Source organism: Meles meles, chromosome 8 (assembly GCF_922984935.1).
Source record: "Meles meles chromosome 8, mMelMel3.1 paternal haplotype, whole genome shotgun sequence".
Lineage (NCBI taxonomy): Eukaryota > Metazoa > Chordata > Mammalia > Carnivora > Mustelidae > Meles > Meles meles.
Window position 1 is genome coordinate 19248039 of NC_060073.1, and position 15776 is coordinate 19263814.

Below are 15776 nucleotides of genomic sequence, written 5' to 3' on the forward strand. Positions count from 1 at the left end.
AATAATTGTTGTGCCAGTTTCTTCGAGACCTTCCCTACAGAAAGCAACACCAGGCATTGTCCAGTGGAAATCTGGAAGTGGGCACCCTTTGTGTCCTCCATTATGCCAGCTTGGCAAGGAAGAGTTTAGTACTTGGTCTCTGTGACTCTGACTTAACTGACTCAATAGGGAACAGCTTCCTCTGAATCAGAAGAAATGAAGAGCAGCTCAATTTATGTGATCTTTGACTCAATACATTCAATTTATAATTAAAAACATCAAAACCAGTATGAGAAACCTTGTATTTTTATTCCATTCCTCAAACCTTTTGTCTGTCTGCCTCTACCATCTCCTGAGAGCAACCACATATTTGGGGAGTTGGGGAGTTCTTTTTTTTTTTAAAGATTTTATTTATTCATTAAACAGAGAGCACGTAAGCAAGAGCAATGGCAGGCAGAGGGAGAGGGAGAAGCAGACTCCCCGCTGATCAGGGAGCCCGATGAGGGGCTCCATCCCAGGACCCTGAGATCATGACCTGAGCTGAAGGCAGATGATTAACTGACTGAGCCACCCAGGCGCCCAAGTTGGGGAGATCTTAATGGTTCCATTCTTATCTGTTTATTCAGTTAATAAATGTTAAGTGCCAGTTGTATTCCAAGGGCTATGCTAGGTTCTGTGGGAAGAGCAACGGATGAGACAGACAAAAATCCCTATTTTCAAGAAACTTATATTCTAGCATGTGTGTGGGTGGGTGGAGACGAAGACAGTGAACAGGGAGATGAATAAAACTCTTGCAGAAAGTGATCAGGGCAATGACATGCGCAACACAGGTGGTGTGACATGGAGTGACTGAGGGTGGGGCGTAGATGCGGTGGTCGAGGATAACCTCTTTCAGAAGCTGCCAGTTGAGCTGAGAGCTCACTGGAGGAGAAGGGGTCAGGCATGTGTGCAATCCAGCAAATTCGGGCCAGGAGGTGGGACCCAGCAGAGAGAGCGTTTTGCTTGCCACTTGCCTATTCTGCACACAAATGCTGTTTCTCTGTCACTGGCATGTTACAATCTGCTAAAGAAATTGTTCTCTGAGGCCGGGGAAAGGAATAATAAATACTGAATGAAATGGAATTTCAAGGCGCGCCGATGACTGGACACACATCCTGGCATGGGGCGGGGAGGGAGCAGATGCAAGGACGCGGATCCCAAGTCAAGATAAGGCAGGGGCTGCAGAAACTGCTTGCCACCTGCCCCCCGCCCCCCCTCCCCTGTGTGGCTGAGTCCCACTACCACCATTAATCGGCAGAGCCGTCTGTGTGAATGAGTGCGGGATGTCCAAATCGCAGGGCTGTTTCACACAACAGCATTTTAAGTCACCAACGGACAGGATTTAGCACTCTGTGTCTGGCAGCAACCAGCAGTGAAGCAGACAGAATTCCACTGGATTATCCAAAGCATCTGACCCGCAAATGAGGAGTGAGGAGAACATTTTTTCAAAAACAACTCCTGAACGGTGCAGGGAGCCAGTTCGACATTGAACAGACACACACACATATCCAGCCGCCTCTGAGGCAAAAGGTCAATTTCTTGAACTTGTCCCTGTTCTTCAGAATCCAAGTTCTTGATCTACGCTCAGTTCCTCATTTTCCTAGCCAAGGGGGTAGATAGATGTGAAGTAGGGATGGGCTGGGTGGGCTGCTCTACGTTCCGTGCCTGACTCCATAGCTGGAGTGGGGGATAGCAGGGTTGCGGCGGGGTGGAAGGGCATGCCATCAGAAAAGCCGGCCCTATCTTCTATAGATAAAGTTCTGATGGGCTGGTTTTAGCTGAAGAAGCTGATACTTGGAGCCACAGTGACAAAGCACACCCCAGACCTCTGCCACGAGGGGGCAGAATGTGGGAAAGAAGCGTATTTCCACGGAACAAGGAGTGCACATGACTCAATTGCCCCAGCCATGTGGATTTCCGAACTTCCTAATTCTCCTGCCCGAGTCCCGAGACCCCCCACGCCTCATCCTCTCTTCCAAGCTCTTCTCACACAGATGTTAGGTAAGATTTACTAGATGGAATGTGTTTGCAAAATCTGTTTTGTTCATTGGAACATGTTTATCTAGAAAGAAAGAAAAAAACCTGTCCCTTCTCACTATTTACTTTTTGGTGACTGCCTTCTGGGATTTGGAACTGGATAAACAGATGGACTTCGTGGAAGGATGCAGGCGGAACGCCAGGGTGTGTGCATAGATCTTGGTCTCAGTGTATATATGGCAAACAGGCCTCACCACACAGCTGTGCTGGTTGTGGAGGGAAGTAAGGGGACAGTATTTTCTGGATGAGAGGACTCCCATTGCTCCAAGGTGTACCTCCTTGGGGAAACTTTGGGCTGAGGAATGCCAGATGGTTTCTAGAGTTCTAAGCCCAGATATATGACCCCAATTTCATTTTCTGGCCTCTGGCTGTGGTAATTAAGAGGTTTGCCAGATTCAAAGCTATTGCTTATGATGTGTACTGGATTTGTATGATACATACATATGGGTGCCCACAACGTGCGGGGTGTCGCACTGTCTACAGTGATTGTTGAGTTTCAAGCACTTTGCAATATGCTGGCTGCCTCTGTGTTAAAGACATGCCCACCAAGGGTGTGGTTGTGTTGTGTGTTGTGTGTGTGTGTGTGTGTGTCGGCCCACAGAAGTTGTGGAAGGCCTGAAGTACAATATTTTCCAAGCCACAGGAACAGTATAACTGCCAGAGGGAACAGGGGACAGAGATCACTCATGTGACAGCACACTGCTGCTGAAAGGGGGTCAGAGGGGTGGTAGAGAAGCAGTTTCCCTTCCGAATTTTTTTAACCTACTCCAATATAAATCTCTACTGCAGGGAGTAATAGTAGAGGAAGTCTGCTTTTCATAATTCAATAAATTTCAATTCCAAGGTTTGAGGAGACTTCACTATATTTCAGAGGACTCTTCTGGAAGGGCCAAAAAAACCTTCCTTTGCTTCACAGAATAGTGTTCAGGTGGATGTTTTCTTCCTTCCTGGCAAAATTTCTTTAAACAGCCATGGAAAAAAAAAGATGACAGTGCTGCCCAAACAGAGAATGGGTGCCAAACAGAGCCAATGAAAACACAAACAAAACCCCCAAAATCCTCCAAACAAAAACCACCCTGGGACACGGTGGGCTGTGCTCATTAGGTTCAGGGAGCTCCAAGACGAGAACATTCAATAATTCGACTCCACCAGACCAAGGTGCTGTAGGTAATGGGACCTCAAAAAGACAGAACAAAAGATCCTGTTTCTAACAAACAAAGGTTCTGTGGACCTTTATACCACAGTGAGCAGTGAGCGTGAGGGATGCTGCCCAGGAAATGAAAGGACTCAATCGTTCCTCTTCAGTGAGCAGAGCCCAGAAGGAGAGTTCCAGGGCGCTCTCACAAACACTCTTTAATAATACCATCCAGAGCCTTTGATTCAAGGAACACGCTGAAGAATAAACAGCCTATTAATCTGAGTTTTCTGGTGTGCCTGGGTATACAAAGCAGCAATGAACTAGCCCCTTGGCGCTCGCAAACACCCCATTGCACGCCATCCACTGTTCCGCCACACAGCTCGGCTCCTCTCCACCGCAGCATGCAATCTGTCCCTGCAAAAGCTTTGGGGTCTGGGGGCCCTGGTGGTTCCAACGAAGGGTGCCCAGGCCAAACCCAGGGTGCAAGGAACTGGAAACAGCGCCTCCTTGTTTGGCCGCAGGAGCCCACCCATGTGACTTCAGGCTCAAACGAGAACTGTGTGGTGGTGTGACTGGGTGAGGAGGCAAAGTCATCAGTCTGCCTCTTTCTGAGCCAAGTTGACAGCCACAGTCCTGGGAAAGGAAGGCGCAGTTTCAATTGCTTCCCAGTCTTGGTTACCTTGGTGGCAGGAAGAGCTCCTGCATGGGTGGGCTTTGGGTGCCATTCTGTGGAAACATTCCTGGGCGTTTTGCCTAAGTAAAAATTACCAAGTAAGGTCCCCGAGTTTTCAAGGAAGAAAGGAGAAGAAAGATAGTGGCTGTTTCACGCTCAGATCCTTTCACTATGCGTTGTTCTTTAAATAAACACTCAAGTGTAACTGGTGTGTTGACAACCATTTGGTGAGGCATCAGGTTCTCCTTCCGCCCCCAGTGAACTCATAGATAAAGAAGTGAATAGTATGAACCCTAAGGAGGAAGCCAGAGTTCAGTGGCTGCAACTGTGTGATGGAGGCTAGGATCGCAGGCTCAAATCAGCCATGAGAGCCAGGCAGCTTCCCGTGTTGCAGTCACTGACCTCACGCAAGGAGTGAGGAACAGGCCTGACGAGGTGGATAATTGGTATCACTGCTACCCAACACACACTCTCTCTCTCTCTCACACACACACACACAACCTCAAAGCACACATCCCACAGACCCCAAATTTATATACAAAGGAACATATCTAGCAAAAGTTTCCTTTTGAAAAATAATTTCAAAGACGTCCTCTGGTTTTTGAACAATTAATTCTAACGTCCTCTGATTCTATTTTCAGAGAACGACTTTGTGTTCAGTCTCTTGAACTGGAGAAGAAAGGGCACACACCTTACAAAAGAGGAGGAATAGCACAAAAGCTCAACACTTGGCGGGAGTGAGTCGGAGACGGGCAAGGGCGCAGTGGCTAAGAGCGTGGGCCCTGCACTCAGACGGATCGAGGCCTGTCACTTGCTACCTGTGACATCTTAGGGTACAGAAAATCAAGGAGCTTCAGCTTCCTCCCCGATGAAATGGATTCACCCTCACGGGATTAGAGTGAGGATTATGTAACGAGTCACAAATGTTTTTAGTGCAACCTGGGACACAGGGAGTGCTCAGTGGATGAGAGCCGCACTGACTACTCTTTGAATCTTCTGAAAAAAGGCACAGGAATCAAACATGGCTCTGTGGAGGGACCTGACGGGCAGCTGGCACGTGAACTACACAAAACAGGCATTTTTCATCTCCTTAAGAGGCTGGGCTTAGAAGGTCTCCGGATCTTTGCTCAGTGCCCTGGCAACAAGAGTTTGAGTTTCATGGGGATACTGATGAAAGGGCGAGGAGAGATCGAATCTTAGGACTCTGGGGACCTTAGTTTTGATTTGGGAGCTGCAGATTGACCTGGAGCTTTCCCAGTAGGGCCTGGCTTTGCAGATCCAGTCTCCTTCCTCTGGGCTTCCACCTGTTGAGACAAACAGATGCAATCTGAACACAAGAGGGGCCTTGCAAGCCCAGATCTGGTATCAGACAGCCTTTCTCTGCGGCATTCCTGGGGTTATAAAATGACAAACATTCCAACAGGCTGAATCTAACCCTTCTTGCCCTGCAAGTGGGGCCTTAGGAAACCCCTTCCTGTGATTAGACCCATCAGTAACTCCCTCCAAGGCTGTGAGGTGGACTTCATTAATATTGATGAGCTGCAGCTCGTTAACCTCATTTGATGTTTATTTACAACCATTCTTCTCATATGCTAATGAGTGACACTGGGCTCTTCAGACAGAAAGGAGAGAACGGGACCCTTTCTGCCAGCATCTCCTTGGCAAACTCCTGTCCCTTGAAACAGAAATTTGCACAGAGGGAATGATGCCAAATGGAGGGAATGCAGCAGAGAGGACAAAATGATGTGAAAAGAATGTCTGCAATGCGATGGGGGAGAGGGGAGCCCAGCTGCTGGGGCCACGGTGTGACTGAGGTTTGGTTACACCCACCCAGGGGGTAACAAAGAGAAGTTGAAGGGCAGGGATCGGAGAACTATGAAAGGAGCAATATGTTAGATTTTGGAATTGGGGTCATGGTGGGGGTGGAGAGCTTGAAGGTCCCTCTCTAACTCATTTGATTTTCTTCCATGATCTTAAGAAATCAATAAACAGGGGGTTGGGGTAGATTTCTGTAAGGCAGTTAAATGCCACAGCAACTAATGCTTAGCAATGCTTGGCCTGGACAAAGAGTACTTGCTCACTGTCCAGAGCCTCACTGGGAAATGGGTAAGTAGGGAGGATAATCACTATTTCTTTTCCCCATAAGTCATGGTTGTGTCTTGTAAAGAATAGGATGACTAAGCAAAGAAGAGTCAGAGGCTGGGGGAAGATATGTATTTTTTTTTTTTTTTAAGATATGTATTTTTTAAAATATGGCCATTCTATTGGTTTAGGCTGCTGAGCTTAATGGGATGCAGGACCTCTTCCAAAACTCACAGTACATAGCAAGTCGATTTTGGGTTGTCCCTGCCATTCAAAAGGTATGAAAGGACTATATGACATACAAGGGGATGGAGGGAAAAATATTTCAGATATATAAATGCTTATTAATATCAGCAACAACATCAAACTTAAAATTTGTATATACTGAAATGCCAATTCCCATTGTATTGTTTATCTTCATGGCTTTGCACTTTACATTAGTGTTTAGACAATTATTTCCTTCCTGCCTGTGGGGTCCACACCCTCTCCTTTCTCCCGATCTGGTTCTTTCAGTGAAATACTTTGAAGATCATCCCTACCCTTGATGTGCCTTTCTGGAAGGCTAAAGAAGCAGGAGAAAAAAAGAATCCCTTACCCTAAAGATTTAACCACATTTATTTAAGTACAAAGTATTGGTTCTAACAGGTAGATTTTATGTTTGAGTTGTTTGTCTGAGATCATTATCCCTTAGGGTATAAGTTTCATCTCTTTCAAGTTTTGTATGAACTCAGTTGCTGTGGGACTGAAGGAATCAATAGCAATCTGCAGCTCACCTATGTTTAGGGACAAACACATCTTGATGAGTAATTGACTACAGCAGTGTTTCTCAACCCTCTTCTACTCCATTTTGTGCCCCTCCCCGACCTTCATAGATATTTTTTCCAACTGTCCACCCCTCATGAAATTTCCTCTCAAAGAACAAATATTTGCCGCCTTGGGGGCAATACCGCTACCCTCGAGAATGCATGTTCTAGAGGCTTTTTAAAAGTACATCATCTGACTTCATGTCTGGCTTTGAACCTGACATTCTCCCAAAGTGAACCTTCAAACACAATTACACCTCTGTTCTGATTTTGAAAAAAAGAAAAGAAAGAGAAAAGGACATTTTTGTGCCTATCTGGTGATAATTCTTTCAAAAAAGAGATCAAAATCCTTTTTTATTTTTTTTTCCACACCGGACCTGATCTATCCACAGAATAAATGACTTACTTTTTGGCAGCAGATTAGCTTTTTACAATAGTTCTATTGGAGTTCTGGAAGAGGTAATAGATTGTCAGGTCCCCTAGGGACCCCCAAATAGTTCACTCTCCTAAAAGTCAACAATATATTCCCTTGTAAGAGTAGACTTAAGTTCATTATCTCATTAAATGTCTCCCAAACTCCAGAGGAAGATAGTGACTGGCATCACTATTCCCCTTTTACAAGCAGAGAAATGATGACATGAGCAATTACGTAGTTTAATTTAGGTCACAGGGACTGAAGTTTCTTCATATAAATATCTTAGTTGTCATGCAAGGTCACTCTGAGTATTTCTAGACCCTATGTCTTCTGGTTTCTACTTCCTAAGATCATGGCACTCTGCTAAAGAAATTATTAAGGTGGTTTCGCCTCTACCAGCCACTTTTCTCCATCTGACAGCAGAAAAGCAAAAGAAGGTGCAAACAGATAAGAACTGGGAGAAATGAAGTGACCTCAGCCTATTGTCTTAAAGATTACTGGTTCACAAGTAAATGGATTACACAGCATAGAACACCGCATGGGGAGGTACACAAGGTTTTTCTTTTCTAAGATGAATACCACCATCTTTGCAGGGTTCAAATGAGATGTATTAAACCATGATGCACTCCTCAGAAGATGCGAAGATCCAAATCAAGACCTCCCATAAGTAGTCTTCAAGTAACATGAGAAATTCACATTTTATTTAGCAGTCATGGAAACTGACCACATCTTAGAACTATCTATACTTAAACGCACCGAAAATGAGTGGGAATTAGTAGCTGGCAAACCAAATAAAAATACTATCTACAGAGCTTTCCTCTGTAAACTGGCTTCAGGATCATTTAATTCTCTCAATTAAGTCAGTGTTAAAATTCCCTCAGAACAAAGTAAACTTATTTGTTCTAAAGAGTAAGAGAATTCAAGAGATGACTTGTTTATCTCATGCCTTCAAGTACATCTGTACATAATCCATTCCTCATAAAGAGTCTATTCTACTAAAAACGAAACAGAACCTCCGAGAAGGGTATTCTGCAATAGTGCTTAGGAACCCAGTGCGACATTAAATAACATCATCTCTAATAAATTTACCCCTATGGGTGACCTCAGTCCTTCACACTGCGATAGAAGTTAGTTTCCTTTTTGTTTGAAGAGATGGAGATGAGCTAATTAAGGGTTAAAGGCTTTAAACTTTAATTCAGAATGCTCAGAGCCAAAAGATACACCCTAGATCAACACAAACACATTAAAGCAAAGATCAAAGTATACGCATTTAGCTCAACTAGCTTCTGATACAGAAATGTTATCCTAGTGCTTCTGCTGCTATAAGCCAGAACAAATTTACTTGAGAAAGGGCAAAAACAAACACTTCGCAGTTTGTCTCAAAGAAAAGGAAGCTTGGACTAAAATAGAAACTAGAAGATACAAGGTATGAAATCAAAAGGTTGACTCTTGTGTTACAGAAGAGGCATTTAAGTGAAAAGCCATTTCCTACTGGATGCCATAAATCAGGAACAAAGGGGGTGGTGGGGCAAGTCTTTCAGAGTCTTGGACATCACAGCAAGGAAACTAAACTGAGAATCCTCCAGTCTGCACTAGGTGAGCAGAGAAAGAGAGCCCCACCTAAGCCACCATTCACATTGATTGCAGCAGCTGTCAATGAACTGGAAAGGGCAGTGAGCAGAAATGAACAAGACCATGCTCCGATCTTGATTTGTTAATGTCAGCAGCATTTGTCTATCTTGTTCTACCAACATAACTAGTTAAAGAAACAATCCTAGATTCAGGAAAAGGCTAATCTTTTTCACTGGCAGGTGACCAAAGAAAACACATTCTCCAATGAGCAGCATAAAGCAATAAAAACAAGACTGTACTTATCAAACATTTTTATCTGAAGTGCTCCAAACATTTGCCAATATTATACCCAGTTCCCACTTCCCCTTCACCGCTTTCCCCTCAACTGTGGGAGGAAAAACAAGCTTTTTGTAGGAAGGATGTCTCCTCTGCACACTGATGTAAGTCTGAATACAACTCTAGGAAAAGAGCCTCCCAAAGAGGGTGTGGGTGGGGATTCTCCAGGGATCCAGATCCTCCAAGCACCCCAGGAAAAGCTTTGCTTCACTACTTCAAAGGTATTGCGGTAAATGTCCTGTTGGCAGCTGTAGATGCTGCCAGGGAAAGCAATGCTTCCTTTGGGCCAGGGTCCAAAAGGGAGAATTCAGAACGAAGAGTAAGAAAGCATTTTCCCATCCAGACAGAATTAAGGAAACAGACTCACTGACTTGATAATCCTTTTTCTAGAGGTGGTATTATTATCCTGGTTTTATACTTAATGAACAGTAGTGTGGAAAGTTGTTCAGGATAATTTGCTCAAAGTTACAAAGTAGGTCTGTGACAAAGAGCAGCATAGATTCCAGGGGTCAGCTTTAAACGGTGATAGAGGTAGGTTATCAGAAGAGCCCTTAGACGTTTGAAAATTAGAAGGGAGAATAATTTTTTCTTTTACTGGAGAACAGGAATGGGTAGGACGAGCTATTAGACCAACCCACCCAGTACAGTAGTCCAACCTCAGGGGAATGGATATAAAAAGCAATATTAAATGCAAGGTTTAAGTAAGTAACAGGTAGTACTATTTGTTCCGTAGTTTTGCACAAAACATACATTTTGCTGGTGCCAGACTCTATTACTGATGGGTCAGACATACTGTTAGTCAGTGAAAGTGGTCAGTATGTTACAGATAGTTGGCTTTCAAAGTTTGAGAAATATGGTTAAAATAAACAAAACAATCATTTCCTTTGCTCCATATTCCAAGTGGTGGGTCTTTCCTGGACACAGATATCTGAAGTCCTACTCTAGAAAAGATGCAGAGACATTTTCCCCAGAGTAATATGGTGGGCACTGAAGAAGTTCCTTGCTTCACTGGGACATCTAGAAGAAGCCAAAAAGGGCCTCATTCAAGTATTAAATCTTGTGGATAAGATGATTTAAAATGTCAAATTTGTAATGGCTGGAAGTAGATGCCATTACAGTAGATGCCATTTCTAGTGAATAAAAGCTCACTAGAAAGTCCTAATTCCTCTTTAACTTTGGAATCATTTTAATAGTAATCTTATTTTTCTCTGCTGGGCATTGATATTGCAGAAAAAGCTTAGAATGATATAACTGAGAAGGGATTTTCAAAAAGATGCTTATTAATTTTTATGAGAAAATCAGATTGAATATCAACTAATCCATAACCATTTTGAATGAATAGACCTTATAATGAACACATAGGTCATGATAAAAATAATTTGGATAAAAGGAAGCTCTGATTCCATGAAACCAGTTTATAAATTGCTTGAGATAAATCTAGTAACTCTGAATGTGACCTTGTCTTGTCATAGCAAGGCACCCAATTAATGTTTTCTTCCCTTCATCCAGATTCATGCCTCCAGGCAAGAAAGCAATGAAACTTTTGTTAAAAATCCATTATCTGTCCAATTTTATGAGGCACGTAGTATAGGCAAATTCATAGAAACAGAGAGTAGACTATAAAGTTACCAGGGCCTAGGGGTGGGGTAGGGAGAAATGAGGAGTTACTGTTTAATAGGTACGGAGTTTCAGTTTAGGATGATGAAGATCTTCTAGAAATGGATAGTGGTGATGGTTGCACAATATTATGAATGCATTTAATGCCACTGAATTGTACATTTATCAGTGATTAAAATGGTAAATTTATTTTGCATATTTTACCGCAATTTAAAAAAAGATCTGTCCTGTTTTAAAAAATATCCAAATAAAGGGCCCTCCAATCATTCCTTTATAATAATGTGATCTAGAAAGTTCCTCAAATTTATCTGTTCATCAGAGTCACTAGGGTGCTTCTTTTTTTTTTTTTTTTTTTAAAGATTTTATTTATTTATTTGACAGAGAGATCACAAGTAGGCAGAGAGGCAGGCAGAGAGAGAGGAGGAAGCAGGCTGTCCGCAGAGCAGAGAGCCCGATGCAGGGCTCGATCCCAGAACCTCGGGATCATGACCCGAGCCGAAGGCAGAGGCTCTAACCCACCGAGCCACCCAGGTGCCCACTAGGGTGCTTCTTAATGTTACAGATTCTCTGCCCATACCCCAGACTGGTTATTTGAGAACTAGTGGATCCTAAGTTAGGCTCATGAAGACATGTTTGGATGTTGTCTATACTGGGATACAGTGTTGTCAATTCAAGAAGCTTACTAACGCTTAGACTTCTTTCCTTGTCTGTGTTTTCTTTTGTTTTTGTTTTTTCTCAAATTTTTTATTGTGTTAAATACATAAAACAAAAAATTTACCATCTTAACTATTTTTTAAATTATTTTTAAAGTATTTTATTTATTTATTTGACGGAAAGACAGGGAGAGAGAGAACACAAGCAGGGTGAGTGGGAGAGGGAGAAGCAGGCTTCCAGCTGAGCAGGGAGACCAATGGGGCTCGATCCCAAAGCCAGTTGCTTAATAACTGAGCCGCCCAGGGGCCCCAAGTATTTTTTTTTTAAAGATTTTATTTACTTATTTGAGAGAGAGAGAGAAAAAGAGGAGAAAGAAGAGCATGTGCAGGGGGAGGGGCAGAGCAAGAGGGACAAGCAGACTCCCCACTGAACAGGAATCCTGATGTGGGACTCAATACCAGGACCTGGAGATCATGACCTGAGCCAAAGGCAGACGCTTCACTGACTGAGCCACCCCGGTGTCACCATCTTAACCATTTTAAAGTATACAGTTCAGTGGTATTAAGTACATTCACATTGTATTGCAAACTTTACCACCATCCATCTCCAGAGCTCTTTTCATCTTGCCAAACTGAACCTCTATACCCAATAAAAAATAACCTCTCATTTCCAAGTTGGCCCTGGCAACCACCATTCTACTTTCTGTCTTTATGATTATGACTACTTCAAGTCCTCGTGTAAGTGGAATTATATAGTATTTGTCTTTTTTGCAACTGGCTTATTTCACTCAGCATGATGTCCTCAGGGTTCATCCCTGTTGCAGCATATGTCAGAATTTCCTTTGTTTTTAAGGCTGAATAAAATCCCATTGTATGTAGATACCACAGTTTGCTTATTCACTGATCTGCTGATAGACACTTGGGTTGCTTCCATGTTTTAGTTACTGTGAATAATGTTGCTATGAACATGGGTGTGCAGATATCTCTTTGAGACCCTACTCTCAGTTCTTTTGAATATGTACCCAAAGGTGGAACTGCTGGCTTATTACTTGCTAATTCTAATTCTAATCTTCTGAGGAACTACCATACTCTTTCCCATAGTATCTGTAGAATTTTACAATCCCACCATAGTGCCCAGGGTTCCAGTTTATCCACATCCTTGTCGACACTTGTTATTTTCTGTTGTTGTCGTTAATAGTAGCCATCCTAATGGGCTTGCGGTGGTATCTCATTATAGTTTGGGTTTGCGTTTGCCTAATGATTAGTGATGGTGAGCACCTCTTCATTGCATCCTTTCATTCCATTCATGGCTGACTGGTGATTTGTAGATCTTCTTAGGAGAACTGTCTGCTCTTGAGAAAAGTCCTTTGCCCATTTTTTAAACTGGGTTGTTTGTTTTTTTGTGTGTGCGGTTGAGGTCCTTTCGTTTTAGTAGTTGTCAGATTTAATTTGCTTAGAAAAGGGTCTGGTTTGAACCTCCAATATAGAAGTCATTTTTGAGAGAGAGAGCATGTTACTGTTCAATTATAGTTCAACAATTATTAAGAGTCTTCTCTGTACCAGACACTGGGCTAGACATTAGGATTACAGAATTCAATAAGGCATGGTCTCTGTGCCCAAAGAACTTAAAGTCTAATGGAGAAGACAAACAACTGATTTCTAAACATGTTGATAATGTAATGATAGGGAGCTTAGAACATACAGGACAAGGATTAGTCTACTTGGTAGGGTTAAGTAGAGGGATGCCGAGGGAAGGGGTTCTGGAGAAGGTGCTACCTTCAATGAGCACCTTTCCAGGTGAAAGGTCGGGGTGGTAGTGCTAGAGACAAAGCTTACACAAAGGCATTCTGGTGGGAAACAATACATGAGATGAGGGAACTACCAGTACTTGAGTTCAGTAAAACTGAAGAGTAGGTTCCAAGGCAAGGAGATGCTGGAAATGAGGTTGAAGAAGGAGGCAGAGATCAGGTCACAGAAAGCCTTATGTGCTTCATCCTATAGATGGTTTTGAGTAAAGGAAGAATAGGAGCACAGTTAGATTTTCTTCGTATATAGATCACTTAGCTCCAAAAGGAGCAAAATGGATGGAAAAAGCTGGAAAGATTCAAGTGAGACCTGGGGTAATGATAATGGGAATCAAAGGGAAAGGTCAGGGATCCAAGCACTGTTGTAAAGTAGGATCAGTGGGACTTTCTAGCTGACTACGTGTGACGAGGGAGAGGAAAGGAGTCTAGAATGGTAAGAGTATAACTCTGGGAACTGACATGAGGAACCCAAGAGAAGAGGCAGATCCAAGGTGACGGTAAGGAGTTCTGTTTCTGACGTTTCTGTATCTGAAACGAGGTAACTGTCAGACACACAAATAGAGATGTATGAGACTGACAGGACCCTGGATGTGCGGGACTGGTGCTCAGGAGGCATTTAGGGCTAGAAATATAGACTTTGGAGTCATTTGCCTAAGGTAGTGGGAAAAGTCAAAAGAGACAAGTCTGCCCAATAACTGTGTTGTGAGAAAAGCAATGAGCCAAGTATGGAACCTTGGGAAATTTCAACATTTAAGCTGAGGAACAAGGGACAATGGGAAGGACTGGTCAGAGAAGGAGGAAGGAAGAGGTAGTGGCAAGGGTACAACTTTGAGGCCAAACACAATCCATTTTAGAATTTCTTCTCCACTACTTCTTGTATGTCCTTGAACAAATTAGTTGTGAGCCTCAGGTTTCCTGTCTATTATGTAGGGATAATACAGTAATCCCCCCCCTTATCATGGGACACATTCCAGGATCCACAGTGGATGCCTGAAACCGGGGATACTACTGAACTCTATATATGGTTTTTCCTATACATACACATCAGTGGTATAAAGTTTCATTTATCAATTAGGACAGTAAGAGTTCGACAATAATTAATAATAAAATGGAACAATTATGACAATAAACAGTAACAGTTTGTGAAAAGGTATGTGACTGTGGTTTTTCTCTTTCTCTCAAAATATCTTATAGTCACCCTTCTTTTTGTCACGATGTGAGATGAGAAAATGCCTGCATGGTAAGACGATACAGTGATATGGTGTCAGGCTACTACTGCCCTTCTGACTACCTGTAGGAGGAGCCTCTGTTTCCGGATCCCTGTTGAACTGCGGAAAGCAAAACCGCACCTAAGGGGGCACGACTGTCACATCTTGCAGACTGTGGTGAGGATTAAGCGTGCTGCTGTACGAACCGTAACTTAATTAAAGTGCCTTTCACAATGACTCTCACTGTAGGCACGCAACAGATGTTATTTCCTTTTTTTGTTAGTCTGGCCCTTTCATGTTTCTTTCCCTGTAAGTAACAGGAAGTAGGGTATCCTTAGTTGTTATGTAGATTTTAGCTGAAACCAGGGGTCAAATTGGAGACAGCCTCGTCTCTGCCAAACTAGTGTTACTCTAAACTGAAGCCACGAAGATGCAAAAAATTCAGGTTTGCAATAGTACTCTCGATGTCCTCATAACTACCACTCTTCCTCCGTGTTGTTTCTGTTTTTCCAGGACACTAGTCCTTGGGAGCTACTCTGCAATGAAAAAAGTGAGCAAATAATAACATATTTGAAATGAGCCGGAAGAAATTCATGGTTGTGAGAGGTGACACCAGGTTCACTTCTGGCTCAAGGAAGATATGGGAGCTTTATATACGGTAGGTGGTGAAAGGTGCTGAAATGTCCCCAAATACTAAAATTAGAAAAGAAAAAATTCTTCATGACTCAAAGATTAGTTTAGTAGAGGTGGTTTTTTTTTTTTTTTGGAAGCTGAAACTTGTATTACATCACCCTGGCAGGCCTGTTTTTAATGATCTGTAAGCTTCAATGAAGCAAGTATCATTTAAGGCTTTGAAGGCAGAGAAAAAAGGGTGTTTCAAGTCCCTCAAACAATTTACTGCTCCAGTATTTCTAATAATCATGTGAGTATTTTCCTTTTGACTGGAGAGCAAAGGAAAACAGAAACCTGTGGAAACTGGAGTTGGACAAGAGAACAAAGTTCATAGATGAAATCCTGTCTAACACTGGCAGCTGAAACGAGACTCACCCCTTACGGCCTTTAAAAACCAGCACAGTTCCTTCTGTTCCCCTTACTGGTTTTTAAGTGTCATAAAAAGCTCTTCAGGCTGATGGAAATCATCATGGGAAAGTTCTTTCAGGAAGAAGATGCAATGATTGCTGCATTTGGTCATGGTCATGCCATTGGTAGGCCATTTCCCCTCGGAGATGTGTTTCTCCAATTAGAGTGATGCGCTGAAAACAAGCCATTTTTAAGTCAATCAATACAATTAAAATATCTCTAAATAACATGACAGTTCTAGTCCTGTGATGATTACCTTCTTCATTCCAAAATGAACCTTTCTACTATTAGTGTGTGGTTAAAAAAAAGGTGACCCGGGGCTCCTGGGTGGCTCAGTGG

The 15776-nt window shown here is 42.8% G+C and overlaps 1 protein-coding gene and 1 long non-coding RNA gene across 2 annotated transcripts in view; one reads left to right on the forward strand and one right to left on the reverse strand.

The window, feature by feature from the left end:
- Positions 1–15776, reverse strand: part of CSTPP1 (centriolar satellite-associated tubulin polyglutamylase complex regulator 1) — a 190613-nt gene that overhangs the window by 42199 nt on the left and 132638 nt on the right. The gene's annotated exons all lie outside the window — the stretch shown is intronic.
- Positions 1354–15066, forward strand: LOC123949920. Its single transcript, XR_006820098.1, has 3 exons — positions 1354–2019; positions 4508–5013; positions 14871–15066. It is a non-coding gene; the product is annotated as an uncharacterized LOC123949920 (long non-coding RNA).